The sequence below is a fragment of the Schistocerca cancellata genome, chromosome 3 (genome assembly GCF_023864275.1).
Source record: "Schistocerca cancellata isolate TAMUIC-IGC-003103 chromosome 3, iqSchCanc2.1, whole genome shotgun sequence".
NCBI lineage: Eukaryota > Metazoa > Arthropoda > Insecta > Orthoptera > Acrididae > Schistocerca > Schistocerca cancellata.
Window position 1 is genome coordinate 99,180,394 of NC_064628.1, and position 20,421 is coordinate 99,200,814.

Below are 20,421 nucleotides of genomic sequence, written 5' to 3' on the forward strand. Positions count from 1 at the left end.
TTGAATTGAATTTAAACTTTAAACTACATAGTCCAGTAAAACAGTGGCCAATGCCCCTTTTTGACACTTACCATTGCTCTATTTGGCTTATCTTAAGGTGAATATAGTTTTTTGCGTGCTAAATGTTTTTCTTGTTGTTCCTATTATATCTAAAATGACCTGTGGACACCTAAAAAAACTTCGTGAGGTCTTTGTTTGGAAAACTATTTGGTGCTGTTTACTATTTACAATCGCTTTGCTGATTTTTAACATCGCTTTCTTACGTTTTCCTCGTGCTGTTTGGTGAATTGTGGATGTTATTACACTCCTGGAAATTGAAATAAGAACACCGTGAATTCATTGTCCCAGGAAGGGGAAACTTTATTGACACATTCCTGGGGTCAGATACATCACATGATCACACTGACAGAACCACAGGCACATAGACACAGGCAACAGAGCATGCACAATCTCGGCACTAGTACAGTGTATATCCACCTTTCGCAGCAATGCAGGCTGCTATTCTCCCATGGAGACGATCGTAGAGATGCTGGATGTAGTCCTGTGGAACGGCTTGCCATGCCATTTCCACCTGGCGCCTCAGTTGGACCAGCGTTCGTGCTGGACGTGCAGACCGCGTGAGACGACGCTTCATCCAGTCCCAAACATGCTCAATGGGGGACAGATCCGGAGATCTTGCTGGCCAGGGTAGTTGACTTACACCTTCTAGAGCACGTTGGGTGGCACGGGATACCTGCGGACGTGCATTGTCCTGTTGGAACAGCAAGTTCCCTTGCCGGTCTAGGAATGGTCGAACGATGGGTTCGATGACGGTTTGGATGTACCGTGCACTATTCAGTGTCCCCTCGACGATCACCAGTGGTGTACGGCCAATGTAGGAGATCGCGCCCCACACCATGATGCCGGGTGTTGGCCCTGTGTGCCTCGGTCGTATGCAGTCCTGATTGTGGCGCTCACCTGCACGGCGCCAAACACGCATACGACCATCATTGGCACCAAGGCAGAAGCGACTCTCATCACTGAAGACGACACGTCTCCATTCGTCCCTCCATTCACGCCTGTCGCGACACCACTGGAGGCGGGCTGCACGATGTTGGGGCGTGAGCGGAAGACGGCCTAACGGTGTGCGGGACCGTAGCCCAGCTTCATGGAGACGGTTGCGAATGGTCCTCGCCGATACCCCAGGAGCAACAGTGTCCCTAATTTGCTGGGAAGTGGCGGTGCGGTCCCCTACGGCACTGCGTAGGATCCTACGGTCTTGGCGTGCATCCGTGCGTCGCTGCGGTCCGGTCCCAGGTCGACGGGCACGTGCACCTTCCGCCGACCACTGGCGACAACATCGATGTACTGTGGAGACCTCACGCCCCACGTGTTGAGCAATTCGGCGGTACGTCCACCCGGCCTCCCGCATGCCCACTATACGGCCTCGCTCAAAGTCCGTCAACTGCACATACGGTTCACGTCCACGCTGTCGCGGCATGCTACCAGTGTTAAAGACTGCGATGGAGCTCCGTATGCCACGGCAAACTGGCTGACACTGACGGCGGCGGTGCACAAATGCTGCGCAGCTAGCGCCATTCGACGGCCAACACCGCGGTTCCTGGTGTGTCCGCTGTGCCGTGCGTGTGATCATTGCTTGTACAGCCCTCTCGCAGTGTCCGGAGCAAGTATGGTGGGTCTGACACACCGGTGTCAATGTGTTCTTTTTTCCATTTCCAGGAGTGTATATTGCTGCGGCTTTGACACACCGTTAAAAAAGTGTACAATTTTCGTTTCAGATACGTTGCAGATGTGTTTTCGGGTGTGCGCGTCCGTTTTCGTGTGTGCGCGTCCGTTTTCGTGTGTGTGTGTGTGTGTGTGTGTGTGTGTGTGTGTGTGTGTGTGTGTGTGTGGTGTGGTGTGGTGTGGTGTGGTGTGTGTGTGTGCGCGCGCGCGCGTGTGCGCGTAACCGCACGGGACGGGGCGGGGGGAGCGATCAATGATGACTATTTTGGTCCGTATGATAGCTTTCTGGATGTGCTAATTTTCTTCTTTTCTTAATACGCTATTCAGATGATTACCGTGTTTTAAGATGTTGAGGTCCGCTTCTATGCTACTAGGGCGGTGGTTGTTTTAATCTTTTATCTGGCCCACTCAGAAATTTTGTGAACGAAAAAAATTGAGTTACTTGGAGTGAATGTCCACGAGCAAAGTTTTACACGCATTTATTTCAAAATACAGTATGCTGCCATTAACTATCATTGCACAAAGGAGACGCCACAATATAGATTCTACAATGTCAGCCGGTGGCTGTGGCCTTGCGGTTCTAGGCGCTTCAGTCTGGAACCGCGCTGCTGCTACGGCCGCAGATTCGAATCCTGCCTCCGGCATGGATGTGTGTGATGCCCTTAGGTTAGTTAGGTTTGATAGTTCGAAGTCTAGGGGACTGATGACCCCAGATGTTAATTCCCATAGTGCTCAGAGCAATTTGAACTACAATGTTGCTTCTGTGGCTTGAGTTTTGCATTACATCGTGTGAAATGTCTGAATACAATTCATAACAATAGCACATAACATTTCCACATTTCACATTCGAAGATATCTGAGGGCAAAGGCTACGTCTCCCTTTTTCGGGAGGACGACGGTTCAATCCCGCATCCGGCCATCCTGATTTATGTTTTCCGTGATTTTCTTAAATCGCTCCAGGCAAATGCCTGGATGGTTCCTTTGAAAGGGCACGGCCGACTTCCTTGCCCGTCCTTCCCTAATCCGATGAGACCGATGACCTCGCAGTTTGGTCCCTTCCCCAAACAACCTAACCCCAACCCTTTTTCGGCCATACTCTGACTAGAAACCAAAACTGGCATTTCCTACATCATTCTTTGACACGGAGCTACTGTTCTCTTTTTCTTCTTCTTCTTCTTATTCTTCTTCTTCAGGACTCCTTGTTCATCCAATTGTCAAAGCTTCCTCTTCAAAGAAAATGTCCCTCTACTTGCAGTTACCGCGTAAGAATTCGCTGACACATTTACGTAATAACGCATCTTCAAGATTTCCTCTTCCCGTTTATAAGGAGTTTTCGAAGGACAAGGAGAAACACCACCCCAGAATGGGAAGAAACTATTACACCGGTAACTAATTCTCTTATAATCTTGCACGGTGTCTACTGAAGACGCACACTAACCTCAAACTTCTCACCAGAGACAGCAGAATATCGCCATATATGAGAACATCAACGCTGCTCGTAAGCAACATCCAGGGGCGAAACTTGAAATGTGCTGGATAAATCATTGTGCAATTTTGATGTTGCACCAGAGCAACATTGCCAAATAAATGGTTAAATGAGTTGGTCTGCAAATGTGGATAGTACACTACTGGCCATTAAAATTGCTACACCACGAAGATGACGTGCTACAGACGCCAAATTTAACCGACAGGAAGAAGATGCTGTGACATGCAAACGCTTAGCTTTTCAGAGCATTCACACAAGGTTGGGCCGGTGGCGACACCTACAATGTGCTGACACGAGGAAAATTTCCAACCGTTTTCTCATACACAAACAGCAGTTGACCGGTGTTGCCTGGTGAAACGTAGTTGTGATGCCTCGTGTAAGGGGGAGAAATGCGTACCATCACGTTTCCGACTTTGATAAAGGTCGGATTGTAGCCTATCACGATTCCGGTTTATCTTATCGCGCCATTGCTGCTCGCGTTGGTCGAGATCCAATGACTGTTAGCAGAATATGGAATCGGTGGGTTCAGGAGGGTAATACGGAACGCCGTGCTGGATCCCAACGGCCTCGTATCACTAGCAGTCGAGATGACAGGCATCTCATCCGCATGGCTGTAACAGATCGTGCAGCCACGTCTCGATCCCTGAGTCAACAGATGGGGTCGTTTGCAAGACGACAACCATCTGCACGAACAGTTCGACGAAGTCTGCAGCAGCTCGGAGACCACGGCTGCGGATACCCTCGACGATGCATCACAGACAGGAGCCCCTGCGATGGTGTACTCAACGACGAGAACCTGGGTGCACGAATGGCAAAACGTCATTTTTTCGGATGAATCCAAGTTCTGTTTACGGCATCATGATGGTCGTTTCCGAGTTTGGCGACATCGAGGTGGACGCACATTGGAAGCGTGTATTCGTCATCGCCATACTGGCGTATCACCAGCCGTGATGGTATGGGGTGCCATTGGTTACACGTCTCAGTCACCTCTTGTTCGCGTTGAAGGCACTTTGAACAGTGGGTGTTACGTTTCAAATGTGTTACGACCCGTGGCTGTACCCTTCATTCGATCACTGCGAAACCCTACATTTCAGCAGGATAATGCACGACCGCATGTTGCAGGTCCTGTATGGGCCTTTCTGGATACAGAAAATGTTCGACTGCTGCCCTGGCCAGCACATTCTCGAGATCTCTCACCAATGGAAAACGTCTGGTCAATGGTGACCGAGCAACTGGCTCGTCACAATACGCCGGTCACTACTCTTGATGAACTGTGGTATCGTGCTGAAGCTGCATGGGCAGCTGTACCTGTACACGCCATCCAAGCTCTGTTTGACTCAATGCCCAGGCGTATCAAGGCCGTTATTACGGCCAGAGGTGGTTATTCTGAGTACTGATTTCTCACCCAAATTGCGTGAAGATGTAATCACATGTCATTTCTAGTATAATATACTTATCCATTGAATACCCGTTTATCTTCTGCATTTCTTCTTGGTGTAGCAATTTTAATGGCCAGTAGTGTATCTTCTGCAAGCCCGGGAACAGAGCTTAAGATTTCATTATGACGAAAGTACGCTTCCGCGTGTAGTGCCTTTAATATCCTTGTGAGGCAGTTCTGCGTGCTGAGCAGCGCGTGCCAGCGGCCACGCCTGCCGGTAACGCAGCCGCAGCGTGGCTGGGCAGCACTTCGGCACGTCCGAACGCCGACACCTGCCGTCGCAGGGCGTCGAACCCCGGCGCCTCGCCATGCCGCGCCGCGCTGCGCTGCGTCACGCACATGCGTGAACAAAGCGGCCGGCGGCACGCGTGTCTGCCGCCTATAAATAGCGCCGAACCGCCCCTGTGCTAGCGACGTATAAATACCGGCCGGCCGCCCCGAGTCGCTCCCGTTTTAAACCGACCCGACGGCGGGCACTGCGGAGATGGCGATCGAAAAAAAAACACAAAAAAAATTGTGCGTGCGCGTGTGGGCGGCAGGTCACGCATCACTGCCCCCGCTCCGCACCCCAAAGACGATCACAAAATCCCCCCCCCCCTTCCACCCTCCTGGATTCACCAATCGTGGCATACGGTCTACTTACGCAGTGCATCGCCAGGGTAAATACGCATGTCTAAAGAAGAAGTATAAATTACATGCAGTGAGACGAATTTCCTTGTAGAACAACAGCGTCCATCGCATATTTTCACTCCACGTTTCGAGGGTTATTCTCATTGTCCTCATCAGAAATTACACTACTGGCCATTAAAATTGCTACCCCAAGAAGAAAAGCAGTTGATAAACGGGTATTCATTGGACAAATATTTCATACTAGAACTAACATTTTCACGCAGTTTGGGTGAATAGATCCTGAGAAATCACTACCCGGAACAACCACCTCTGGCCGTAATAACGGCCTTGAAACGCCTGGGGCCGGCCGGAGTGGCCGAGCGGTTCTAGGCACTACATTCTGGAACCGCGCGACCGCTGCGGTCGCAGGTTCGAATCCTGCCTCGGTCATGGATTTGTGTGATGTCCTTAGGTTAGTTAGGTTACGTAGTTCTGAGTCTAGGGGACTGATCGATGTTAAGTCCCATAGTGCTTGGAGCCATTTCCTTTCAATATTTCTAGATTTCCGAAAAACATTTGACACGGTGCTCCACTGCAGACTGCCATCGAAGGTACTCACAGTTGTGTGCCCTCTAGGTACCACGCCGAAAACAGAACACCATAAAGAGCAACGAAGGACCGTCTGTGAGGAATTGCTTGCGCATTACGGGCGTCATCGTGACGATTCTTTGTAGAACATCGTCACAGCCGATGAAACATTGGTTCGTAGCTTCGATTCGGAAGCAAAACGGCAATCCATGGAGTGATGGAGTGCCACGACACCTCCTCTCTTCAGAAGAACAACTTCAAAGCCGCACCATTAACCAGTAATGTCATGGCAACGGTCTTCTGGGACTATGAAGGGGTAATTCTACACACATCGAAAAGAGTGATTGTGCAAAGTCTATGGAGCATCTGGAGCAGTTTGAGAAGTACAGTCAATCGCTGGAGAAGGAGCGTGAGGTGATTAGAAGGCGGTTCGGCGGAGCTCCCCGATTTGCTGTCGCGCCTGACGCGTTGCAGCGAGCTGACGTTGTCACTCGCGGGAACAGACGCATTACGACTCTGCAGTTGGCGCTGCATCTGTCAATCAGCAAAGGTAGTGTGGATGCAGTTATCCGCACTCTTGGATATTCAAAAGTGAGTGCAAGATGGGTCCCGCGGTGTCTAACGGTGGATCATAAACCGCACAGAAAAAACAATCGCCTTGATTTGTTCCAACGTTTTGAAGCTGAAAGAATGCCATTCGTGGAACAAATTTTGAGGACGATAAGGTGGTGATTCACATAGTGAAGCATTGGCTCCGTCATCGGGACAAGGACTACACGCCCTTGTCTCGCGCTGAAGGAAGGCCATAGAACGCGATGAAAATTATGTGGAAAAATAAGGTGTGTAGTTAAAAGACCATTCTTTGGTGTTTATGATTCTCATTATGTTCAATAAAGCATTGTTGAACAAAAACAAGGGTGAATTACTTTTTGGGCAGCCCTCGTGTATGTGTTTGCTTGTTATGACCTACTTCATCGCCATTAAAATTGCTACACCAAGAAGAAATGCAGAAGATAAACGGGTATTCAATAGACAAGTATATTATACTAGAACTGATATGTGATTACATTTTCACGCAATTTGGGTGCATAGATCCTGAGAAATCAGTACCCAGAACAACCACCTCTGCCCGCATCTCGTGGTCGTGCGGTAGCGTTCTCGCTTCCCACGCCGGGGTTCCCGGGTTCGATTCCCGGCGGGGTCAAGGATTTTCTCTGACTCGTGATGGCTGGGTGTTGTGTGCTGTCCTTAGGTTAGTTAGGTTTAAGTAGTTCTAAGTTCTAGGGGACTGATGACCAGAGATGTTAAGTCCCATAGTGGTCAGAGCCATTTGAACCATTTGAACAACCACCTCTCGCCATAATAACGGCCTTGATACGCCTGGGCATTGAGTCAAACAGAGCTTGGATGGCGTGTACAGGTACAGCTGCCCATGCAGCTTCAACACCATACCACAGTTCATCAAGAGTAGTCACTGGCGTATTGTGACGAGCCAGTTGCTCGGCCACCATTGAACAGACGTTTTCAATTGGTGAGAGATCTGCAGAATGTGTTGGCCAGGGCAGCAGTCGAACATTTCCTGTATCCAGAAAGGCCCATACAGGACCTGCAACATGCGGTCGTGCATTATCCTGCTGAAATGTAAGGTTTCGCAGGGATCGAATGAAGGGTAGACCCACGGATCGTAACACATCTGAAATGTAACGTCCACTGTTCAAAGTGCCGTCAATGCGAACAAGAGGTGATCGAGACGTGTAACCAATGGCACCCCATACCATCACGCCGGGTTATACGCCAGTATGGTGATGACAAATACACGCTTCCAATGTGCGTTCACCACGATGTCGCCAAACGGATGCTACCATCATGTTGCTATAAACAGAACCTGGATTCATCCGAAAAAATGACGTTTTGCCATTCGTGCATCCAGGTTCGTCACTGAGTACACCATCGCAGGCGCTCCTGTCTGTGACGTAGCGCGAAGGGTAACCGCAGCCATGGTCTCCGAGCTGATAGTCCGTGCTGCTGCAAACGACGTCGAACTGTTCGTGCAGATGGTTTTTGTCTTGCAAACGTCCCCATCTGTTGACTCAGGGATCGAGACGTGGCTACACGATCCGTTAGAGCCACGCGGATAAGATGCCTGTCATCTCAACTGCTAGTGATACGAGGCCGTTGGGATCCAGCACGGCCTTTCCTCATGTCAGCATCTTGTAGGTGTCCCCACCGGCGCCAACCTTGTGTGAATGCTCTGAAAAGCTAATGATTTGCATATCAGAGCATCTTCTTCCTGTAGGTGAAATTTCGCGTCTGTAGCATGTCATCTTCGTGGTGTAGCAATTTTAGTGGCCAGTCTGAATATAAGGTGTGTCTGAATGAATGTAGAAAATGAGATGACTCGTAGAGTGGGTCATAACAACCACATTTCATATACCAACCCACGTCCGTATCCCTTAGCGTACGTCGCTAGGCGTTTTTGGACAGCGTCGCGCTTCGGCAAGAGGGTAGGCACGCAACATGCCATCCAAGTCATCATGGTAGCACGTCTGCAGGGCAACGATTTCAATGCATTTGTGGCAGCAAGATAAAAGAGACGTCGGGTTCAAGTTTTATGACCTTTAACTGCAAACGCTGTAGCCGACATAGTTGCGTATATTCGAGGCAGGACAACACTAAGGGTTTTTCGCCTCTTACTGGGATGTAAACACGCTGTTTTAGGCTGTACAAATGCCTGTTTGATAGGTGTTGCGTAGAGGGCAGCACTGTGCACACTGTGTCAGCTTGTCATCAAACAGTGACACTCTGTTGTCTGTTACTGTGTGGAGCGAACAGGAAATGGAGCGCTATTCTTGGGAGGAAAGGGCAGGCATGCACTGTTCTTACGGGGCGACGGATGGAAATGCTCAAGCTACCGAACGTTTATACGTTAGGCGGTTTCCGAATCATCGAGGCCAGATCCACGCACGTTTACGCCATCCACAGGTCCCTACGAGAAACAGGTTCACTAATTTAGGTACGTTTTCCACTGACACGTATTCGGAATGACACACCGGCACGTAAAGGCTACTTCGGACCCCCGTGTACTCATTTTCTGTTACAGATGCGAAGGCCTGACGGACGCCCTCCTGGCGTGTTTGGCACGAAGATTGTAACACCGGAAATGCATATCCTCCTATTTCCATCTGTTGTACTATAATTTTTTTTCCTTATTTTGTTACCTGAAGATATGACGTTTCTGTGTCTTTATGTATTGTAATTGTTTTACTATTTGTGTATATATATATATTTGTGCATTTATGTCGAGGTATAATTGGTTTGTTTTGTAAATATTATTTGTATTTTTACGCTGGGTCTGGCCTAGGGAAAACTATGCTATCGAACGATTACATCGATAGGTCGTGTGGAGAACCAAAGTGTTTAGGATATTTGGTAGTGTTAACTCTGCCGCGTGGAGCGCGGGCAGAGCAGAGAGAGTCTGGCGGGAGTAGTGCGGTTGAGCAGGTGTGTTGTGTGACGCTCCCGCGAGTTGCTGCGCTTTCGGGGTTTGGCAGCATGTAATTGCGCTCGACTCGCTATGATAGTTTCTGACATGGTGTCGCTGATGGGAAGCATTAGCTGGGCACATAAAGAGCCCGTTTCGCCTGGTGACCTTGTCGAGAAGAAGGCGCGCCAACATCCAGCTTTGCAACAGCGACGGCCGACAATGAGTGACTGTCGCCACCTCCTCGATAGACGACTTCAAACCTTCAATCGACCAACAAGGAAGACTGGAAGCACGTAAAGTTTTAGAACTGTATGACAGACCACAGCTTTTCAAACTGTTCCATTTTCGTAACTATAATTACAGCAACTTAGCATGAAAATTTGTTGGTCATTGTCCCAATTGCATTACCAAGCAGGGTCCCTTCCTTTTCCGGAATGAACCCGAGTGTCGTTGAAATTCAAACGCCAGCATTAAAGTAATATGATTCCATTTCACCTATTTAATTTCAAAGTTCAGTTAAAGTATTCATAGCTGGCTACAATATTTAGATTACATAAGCACACCGAGCGAGGTGGCGCAGTGGTTAGCACACTGGACTCGCATTCGGGAGGACGACGGTTCAATCCCGTCTCCGGCCATCCTGATTTAGGTTTTCCGTGATTTCCCTAAATCGCTTCAGGCAAATGCCGGGATGGTTCCTTTGAAAGGGCACGGCCGATTTCCTTCCCCATCCTTCCCTCACCCGAGCTTGCGCTCCGTCTCTAATGACCTCGTTGTCGACGGGACGTTAAACACTACTCTCCTCCTCCTCCACATAAGCACAAATTATGAGTGCGAGTTTTGTTACCATATTTTAGCTTACCTGTGACTACAGATCAGCTTGGTACGTACGAAATTTTACTATTGTTAATTGTTCAGAATCATTAAATTCAAGTTCAAAATTAAAGCTGTTATTTCTAAATTGCGTAGATTCAAGTAGCTTTTGAAATGATTGTTGAGGTAGCCCAGGACTAACCTTATTGTATTGAATTTCGTAGTGCTTCAGAAACAAAGGTCACTATTAATTTCAGTCGCTAAATTTCCGGCTTTATTAATTCTTTTGCTAAATTAAGTAAGAGTGTAGCGAAATTTATTACTTCTGACAAACTTTCAGTTTTCACACAACACGTGTCAACCTTCAATTGCCACGCTTTTAGTGCTAATTATATGTGGAATAACCTTTCTTTTTCAGTTATTGTAGTAGTTGTCCATAGGACTGGCGACCGAAATTTTCCCCAAATCTCAAATATCTAATTAACGCCAATTACTTGTTAACGTGACGACCGCACATTTACTTTCTTCATTAACTTTACCCCTTTTCAAAATTAATTTCCACCAGTTTCATTTGCATTTTTCCTTTCATTTAGATGTAACCCTTTCCTCCCTCTTTACCGACAGATTAACTTCGGTGACGATTGCTTTTCCCAAATTTCCGTTAGGTACACGCGGCTTAATTTTTCACTGTCATTAAGGTCGATAAGTGAGGGGGAGGTTACAAGATGACCTGCAGCCCTACATCTTCAGAAGGTTTACACCCTCGCCTCAGACGATTTTCGAACTCGAATTGAAATCTGCCAATGGTTTTTGCAAAGGTGGGGCCATTCAACCGGCCTTTCCCGAACTGTATACTTTTTACGGAAAAGGCATCCTTTACATGAGAGGGTATGTTCAGCAGCCACAGTCAACGCATGTGGGCCCCGGAAAATCCGCACACCGTCTTCGTTCGTGGTGACCGAGGTCGCTTCGTTGTTGGTAGGCAATAACACGGTCGGTCCATACCTGTTCTCCCAGCGACTGAACGCAGATACAAGATACTATGTCAGAGTTGTTGGAACATATTCCACTCAACGTTCGATAGCGAATGCGGTACCAACCCGATTGTGCATCTGCGCATTTCGCTTATGCCGTGCGAATGCATTTGGATGAAATCTTTGGTGAGAACTGGTTAGAGCGCCGTAGGTCGGTCGTATGGCCTGCACTTTCCCGCGATTTGACGCCCACTGATTTTTTTTTTCTTCTAGGGTTACCTGAAATCTGTTGTCTATGAATGTTCCATTGATACTTATGAAGAGCTGATGGCGCACATTATGGCAGGCTCCGATGCAGTTTCCACTTTGCCGACAGTGCGACAGTCGCTCCAATGTCTTTGCACGACGCACATTCAAGCAGCAGGGCGTAATTTCGAGCACTTTTTGTAACTGTTTTCAAGTAAAGTTTATAAAACTCCACCTCGACTACTCGTGTTACCTTGATGCCACGAATACATTGGTAACGTTGCCCTGCAGACCTGCTACCATGAAGGCTCGGATGGCATGTTGTGTGCCTACCCTCTTAGGGGCGGGGGACGATGTTCAATGACGCGTAGCGCCGTACACTGAGGTTGGTTGGTTGGCTTAAAGAGAGAGAAGGGACCAAATTACGAGGTTGTCGGTTCCCTATACACTAAGGTATACAGGCGTGCGTTGCTATGTGAAATGCGCTTGTTATGACCCACACTAGGAGTCCTCTCATTTTCTACATTGACCACACCAAATAACTTTTCGTGAAGAAGCAAAATAAAGCAAAATGCGTCAAGCAAAAATGTTCAACTACCTGGTGGCCATTAACCAGCGTGCCTGCCTATCAAAAGCTGTACGTATTTTGTAAATACGCCCTATGCTTTTCGTTCGGTTATCTTCTTCTTGTCCCAAAGATCTGTTCAAAAACATATCACAGTATACCATTCACGTAAACATGCGGTGATTTAAAACGCAAAACAAAACTGACTGAGTCTCATGTACTAACACACACTTTAAATACTAGGGGTAACGTAACTCGTCCTGTTACTGGAGTTGGCAGTAAAGAAATGGAAACGGAAGGAAAATGCACACCGGTCATTTGGTACATGGCGTGCACTGCAGGCATTATTTCCTGGACGTCCGTCGTACTGCAGTTCATATTTTCGTAGTGAACATAGTTACAAGAAAGGAAATAATGCTGATTAGTGTTCCTCTGGTGGCTACATAACGTTTTCTGAATACATTTTTCATTTTGATTCCAGACGAAAAGTTATTTGGGGTGGTCAAGGTAACTGGGGAGCTCCGTATAATCTTTTTCGTTTTGTTTGTGATCTTATTACTCCAAATGGTTGAGTTTAACCGTCGAAAAACATGTTTCACTTGTCCAGTCTTGCTTTTAGTGTATTTTACACTTTTTCAAATCACAGGTATAACTACAACTAGGCACTTAAAAGAACAATGACTTGTAATACTGAAACTGTCAGCATGTAACTCGTGCTGTTCGCCACCACCCACTATCACGTACTCAGTAAATAATACTTACGACGTACAGCTCGATCGAAACTTTGCCTAACTACGACATAGAAGATGATGCAGACGAGTCTAATCTGCTGGCACACCGTAGTTCTACGGTCAGAGATCAGACTTCTTCATACAGATAGTATACAGTGTGACTCGGCTGCCCCTACCGATTCGTTTTATGCAACCTGCACTATGCCTGTATCAGGAACGATATCCAGACAGGCGACAGATATGTATTCTACATAAATTCTCACAGACCTTTGAGCGACTGTTACCAAACGGAATCATACTGTAAAAACTACAAGTGAGGATTGGCCGTGAGTAACACGGTATTTTTGACCAAGATGTACCTTACTTTTGCCATACTTATGTAACTGTCTCCAATGTTTCTTTATACAATTAGCGGTGTAACCATACAGGTTTTGGATGGCATGCTTCAAATTTTGATATCTTCTGCTGATATCATTGTTTCCTATGGTAAAACAAACTTTATAAGGCAAAGTGTCTGAACAATTTACAGAAGATAAAGCGCTATAAATGGAATAAACTTACAGTGACATCCAAAACCTGTATGGTTACCCCTCTTATTACAGGAAGAAAGAGTGGAGACACTTGTACAAGTATGGCTAAGTAAGGTATATCTTGGTCCAATAGTATGATTTCATTTGCTAATAGTAACCCAAAGCTCTGAAAGGGAACTTACATCGATTACGTGGCTGTCGCTTTTCCTGATAAGGACATTGTGCGGGTTGCATAAAAAGAATCGGCGGGGGCAGCTGAGTCACTGTGTATAACGGTACGTCACTAAAACAGACAAACATACTTGTCAGTATTTGTTTTTAAAACCAGTGTGAACCTACACCAGTTGAAATATCCCCAACTCTCTTGTGGTTCCCTTTTTAGGAACTCCACGTCGACGTCTGCTCGTAGATACGTATCGTCGGTAGGTTTTCCGGCTTTACTTCCCGACGTGACAGCGACGGCTCTCCGATGAGGTGCGGGCCTTGTGTTTTCCTATTACTGCGAATCTTGTAAATATCGCTTTTATTTAGTAATTTGCCCGGCTAAAACTCTTCCCTTTTATGATTAAGACAGCCTGCGCCACCTTTCGGAGGGAGCGCGGTCGTCAAAGATTCACAAACGTTCATATTAAGCAGTCCGTAAAACACGTAAACGTTCACTTCAGTTAGCGCGTTAGTTAATGCCTACGCTTTCCGCTAGATGGTGCTGACTTACTGCTGAATAACTTCGGCTCCGTAAAACATTCACTGATTAGTACTAGGTAAATGAAATAAGTAAAACACTCTTGTATTTCACTTTCACTCTATATTCAAGGATTAAGATGGTGAAGGATGATGGTCTATTTAAAAGGTTCCTAGCCTGGAGGAATCTGAATAGTCCGCAAATGCAGATATGTTAGCGCTCTACGGCCAGATTCGCAACTAACGGCACACTACACTTTCAGAAGTCCACAGGTTAATATCTGAATACCGGTACCTCTGAATTCACTCGTATCCGCAGATAATCTGAGTTTCTGTCGTCTATATGTCCGTAAAGTTCCAATCTAGCACCAAAGTCTTAAAATCCCCTTAATACTCCGTTGCTACCAACAGTCCGAGATCGTACACTACATCACTTTTAATCTCCGTAATATTCTAACAGTTTATCGTGAATCTTAACACGATAAATTCCAATCTAATTATTGTCTCGCTGACTGACACGGGTTCTCCGCCCTTTAACGAAACAATCAAGGAAAAATAGGCGGCAATAATGACGCTCAGGCCTTTTTATAGGTTTTTCATCACAAGAGTTTAACGTCACTGCCTTCTGCATGACGGAGCTTCCGTGGCTTTGCTGTTCTTAGACGTTAAACTACTTGCTGATATACTATAATTTCGATCTGCAATTACCGAACTCTGATTCTACACTATTTTCCCCTCTAAAAGTTCTATTCTTAATTTTAAATTGTTCTTTCTATAGCTTTTATCACTGTAAACTGAACCGAGGTGTTACACAGTCCACATGCGGCCGCGGAACTCTGAGTTCGCCATCACAGCGGCTGCCTGCTGTGCGTGGCCCACCGGCATTAAACCGGCGGCGCGGCTCCGTTTGCGAGCTGGATGATTTACGCTGCGAGCGCCGCATTCCTGATTGCGCGTCGATACCGGGGCAGCTTACACAAGAAGGCTCTATCGCGGCCGATGCAACATTCACGTGCGTCATTACGGCGCCTATATTTAGGCTGCAATCCCAGAGGTCGCATACGGCAGTCGTGTTCGCTCTGCGCTGTCGGCTGACTTAGAGAGTCCCTGGGGCTGAGCACGACAGATCCGACAGACAAGGCGCGCTTTTACAGTGGGAAACTGAAGCGGGGCTCTCTGTCTCGGCGAGAAATTCCGGAAACGAAAGGGGTGTTTTGTAGCAAAGACGTGTTTCGCCGGAGTGAAATCCGCCATCTAGGGTCGGTTCGAAGGATGGATTTGGCACAAGTCAGTCTTGCCTGTCTGCAGAGCCAACGTCCACCTGCTACCTCTCACCCCCCCCCCCCCCCCGCCCCCACCGTCCATCATCCACCACCCTTCTCTTCCTCCTGCCGACCCTACATGCAGTGTGTGGGGGCCCTCTGCTGTTCTTGATTTACATAAAAGATCTAGGTGATAATCTGAGCAGCCCCCTTAGATTGTTCGCAGATGACGCTGAAATTTACCGTCTAGTAAAATCAGAAGATCAATTCCAATTACAAAATGGTCTAGGGATAATTTCTGCACGGTGCGAAAAGTGGTAACTAGCACTACACAAAGATAACTGCGAGGTCATCCACATGGGTACTAAAAAATCCGATAAATTTTGGGTATACGATAAATCGGACAAATCTAAGGGCTGTCAATTTGACTAAATATCTAGGAATTACAATCATGAGCAACTGAAATTGGAAAGATCACATGGATGATATTGTGGGGAAGGCGAAACAAAGACTGCGCTTTGTTGGCAGAACACTTTGAAGATGCGACAAACCCACTAAAGAGACAGTCTACATTACTCTTGTCCGTCCTCTGCTGGAATATTGCTGCCCGGTGTGGGATCCTTACCAGGTAGGATTGACGGAGGACATCGAAAAGGTGCAAAGAAGGGCAGCTCGTTTCGTGTTATCGCGCAATAGGTGTGAGAGTGTCACTGATATGATACACGAGTTGGTGTGGCCGTCACTGAAACAAAGTGGTTTTCTTTGCGGCGAGATCTATTTACGAAATTTCAATCACTAACTTTCTTTTCCGAATGCGTAAATATTTTGTTGACACCCACCTACGTAGGGAGAAATGATAATCATAATAAAATAAGAGAAATCAGAGCTCGAACGGAGAGATTTAGCTGTTCCATTTTTCCCACGCACCATTCAAGAGTGGAATGGTAGAGAAGTAGTATGAAAATGGTTCCATGCACCCTCTGCCAGGCACTTAAGTGTGAATTACAGAGTAACCCTGTAGATGTAGATGTATGTCGTGAAAGCGTTGACCGTTCATGTGAATTTCTTCATTTTGTGGTAGGTTCATGTTCATAGCACCAAGTCTCCTCGCCCCTTATGATTTTTTCCGGAAAACATGTCCATTTTTTGCCTTTAAAGCAATACGCGACAGGCGTCTAGGTGACATTCTTATCGTTCAGGAGTCAAGGAGTGCGGGAAAAATTATGCTAACACTCTTATCTTCTTCAAAACATTCTGCAGAATGTTATGATTACTTGATTTAGAGATGATGTTCCATTGCGATTTGTGATACAACAAATTGGTACACCAAGGCTGCACATCAGCTACTTAACACTGCCTGCTTAAAACTGAGTGGTCGATGCACATCTATCGTTCACAGTTGTTAGTTCAAGCAGCCACCGTAGTTATTGCGCTGCTACTGCTTATACACCAGAAATAAAATCAGCCTGGAATTTTTTGGACGTTAGGTGTATCTGCGAGAAGAGATGAAAGCGACAGTTAAGGAAGACCAACATTTACAATTCTAACATACATGGCACTAACTGTGGTTTATTTGCATAAAAAATTACGAAAACAGTCAAAGAATAGTTTGTTCTTCGACTCAGTTTGTTCGTTCAACAAAAAATAAGGTTCTTTGTGGGAATGAAATAGAAGATCTTGAAATTTATATCATATCGATTGTACCTCCTTTATCCACGAAGTGTAAAGTTTTTAAATTGTCCTCTATACCTATGACCGTATGTTTCATTGTCTTTAAATATTCTTTCATTGTCTTTAAATGTTCTTTGATTGTCTTTAAATGTTCTTTGAATGTCGCGTGTTTAAAAGAATGCAGGGCAGTATGTTCCCTATATCTTTCTCTATAAGTTCTACCAGTTTGGCTATGTATATGGATTCACAATCAGCACAGGTTATTTTGTATACGCCAGATTTTTGAAACGGACAGAACTGTTCCACTGAATGTGTCAGCAACTTTGGCAACGTGTTGTTATTCTTGAATCCTACATTGTAGTTTGCGATCTATAGGAAGCCAACAGCTACAGATGCGATTATCCCATGTCATTCTGCTCATTATGACAGGTATTAAACTACTTTCTTTTACAGTTCAGTTAGTAGACTTATAAAGATTCCGTTAGAAATTGATGAAAGAGAACGAGAAAAACATGTTTTAAACGATATAGCGGTCAATAATGGGTTAGACACCAGAATTAATCGATCAATTTATTAAAAGATTGTCAAGAAGAGGTCTGATTTAAAAATGGTTCAAATGGCTCTGAGCACTATGGGACTTAACTTCTGAGGTCATCAGTCCCCTAGAACTTAGAACTACTTAAACCTAACTAACCTAAGTACATCACACACGTCCATGCCCGAGGCAGGATTCGAACCTGCGACCGTAGCGGTTCCGCGGTTCCAGACTGTAGCGCCTAGAACCACTCGGTCAACTCGGCCGGCGGTCTGATTTAATACACGAGATTTCTTTAGAGCGGTATAGGAAGAGAGAAAACATTTTTACCGGTATGAGTTACATTGGCCCTCTGTCAAGTGATGAAGCACATATTTTTCGTTTAGTTAATGTAGGATTCAAGAATAACAACACGTTGTCAAAGTTGCTGACACATTCAGTGGAACAGTTCTGTCCGTTTCAAAAATCTGGCGTTTACAAAATAACTTGTGCTGATTGTGAATCCATATACATAGGCCAAACTGGTAGAACTTTTAGAGTAAGATATAGGGAACATACTGCCCTGCGTACTATTAAATACTCGACATTCAAAGAACATTTAAAGATTATGAAACATACGGTCATAGGTATAGAGGAGAATTAAAAAATTTTGCACTTCGTGGATAAAGGAGGTAAAATGGACATAATAGAAGATCTTGAAATTTATATCCATTGCCATAGAGAACATATTTTTTTTTGTTGAATGAACAAACTGAGTCGAAGAACAAACTATTCTTTAACTGTTTTGTAATTTTTTATGCATATAAACCACAGCTGGGCAACGGCCTTGCCGCAGTGGATACACCGGTTCCCGTGAGATCACCGAAGTTAAGCGCTGTCGGGCGTGGTCGGCACTTGGATGGGTGACCATCCGGGCCGCCATGCTCTGTTGCCATTTTTCGGGGTGCACGCAGCCTCGTGATGCCAACTGAGGATCTACTCGACCGAATTGCAGCGGCTTTGGTCAAGAATACCATCATAACGACCGGGAGAGCAGTGTGCTGTCCCCACGCCCCTCCTATCCGCAGCCTCCATGAGGATGACACGGCGGTCGGATGGTCCCGGTAGGCCACTCGCGGCCTGAAGACGGAGTGCTATGTAAACCACAGTTAGTGCCATGTAAGAATTACCTTGACCTAGTAAAACGTTTTTATTAATAAGATATACAGTGGACCTAAAGTATGAGAAGGATCGTAAGCGGCGAACTAGGAAACGAAACCAGGCTGACCGTGTAGTCTGAGGGCTTTTCGAATGGCCAGTAACTGAGACCATGGGCAGTCTTAGGATGGAAAGGGCGTTCTTCCCAGACGTCTACCGCGCTTTGCACTCGACGTGGCTGTGCTCAGTAGTGTGACTATTTTAATCCCCGCTGCGGCCGCCTTTCGGTCTGTCGTACAGTGTCACCACTGTTGATAATTTGGAAGGGCCATCGCTGACGCCTCGGCTTAGAACACCAGCGCCAGAGGCGGCGTGCGGCCGAGGCGCGAACTACGCTGCACCACAGGCTGGCCTTGCGGCCGCCACCTGCTGGATCAGCCACACAACTGCGGCTCTATGTCCTCTCCTCTGTGTCCGCTCCCCACCTCACTTCACGTACCACTTTGCGACCGATCGCACAACGTGTGGTTCTCGTCACCGGTAGGAGTATCTCATTACCTTCACTCAATCTGACGCCTCACCAGCAAGTTGATGACTCATACACGCGAGCCATAGGGCTATACATAGCAGCGCCCAGTGTGATTTCCGGAAGGTATTGGGTACAGTTCTGCAGTCTCACCTAGCGAACTAAGTGTCAGTTAGTGAAACAAATAGCTGCATTGTGACCGTATGGAATACTTCACAGCCGGCCGTGGTGGCCGAGCGGTTCTAGGCGCTACAGTCTGGAGCCGCGCGACCACTACGGTCGCAGGTTCGAATCCTGCCTCGGGCATGGATGTGTGTGATATCCTTAGGTTAGTTAGGTTTAAGTAGTTCTAAGTTCTAGGGCACTGATAACCTCAGATGTTAAGTCCCATAGTGCTCAGAGCCATTTGAACAGTTTTTCAATACTTCACACCAAACAGAACTCGCCACACCGTTCTCCAAGAGGAGATGTCAAGTGTGAAAGCGCGCGCACGCACGCACGCGCGCGCGCGCGCACACACACACACACACACACACACACACACACACACACACACACACACACAATACACCTGGTGGTCAAAAAGTCAGTATAAATTTGAAAACTTAATAAACCACGGAATAATGTAGATAGAGAAGTAAAAACTGACACACATGCTTGGAATGACATGGGGTTTTATTACAACAACAACAACAAAAAAAAAAGAACAACGTATTGCTAGACGCGTGAAAGATCTCTTGCGCGCGTCGTTTGGTGATGATCGTGTGCTCAGCCGCCACTTTCGTCATGCTTCGCCTCCCAGGTCCCCAGACCTCAGTCCGTGCGATTATTGGCTTTGGGTTTACCTGAAGTCGCAAGTGTATCGTGATCGACCGCCATCTCTAGGGATGCCGAAAGACAACATCCGACGCTAATGCCTCACCATAGCTCCGGACATGCTTTACAGTGCTGTTCACAACATTATTCCTCGACTACAGCTATTGTTGAGGAATGATGGCGGACATATTGAGCATTTCCTGTAAAGAACATCATCTTTGCTTTCTGTTACTTTGTTATGCTAATTATTGCTATTCTGACCAGATGAAGCGCCATCTGTAGAACATATTTTGAACTTTTGTATTTTTTTGGTCCTAATAAAACCCCCTGTCATTCCAAGCATGTTTGTCAATTTGTACCTCACTATCTACATTATTCCGTGATTTATTCAGTTTTCAAAATTATACTGACTTTTTGATCATCCGGTATATATATTCTTCGTGTTGCTCCCTTGGCCCACAGCTACAGGTATCCGCCGTGGAGGTGTTAGAATTAATTTATTTATTCCACAAGGTGCGACATTGTCGCCAATAAAACAGTGACCCATATATACAATAAGTTTCCTTTAATTTACGTGTATGGTCACAAACTTTTCGTTAACAGA

General features: G+C 46.3%; 1 protein-coding gene and 1 pseudogene across 1 annotated transcript in view; one reads left to right on the forward strand and one right to left on the reverse strand.

Annotated features, from left to right (window-relative positions):
* LOC126177105 (proton channel OtopLc) overlaps nt 1-20,421 on the reverse strand; it is a 760,838-nt gene that overhangs the window by 407,773 nt on the left and 332,644 nt on the right. The window lies entirely within an intron of this gene.
* Nucleotides 18,155-18,272, forward strand: LOC126177449 (5S ribosomal RNA; annotated as a pseudogene).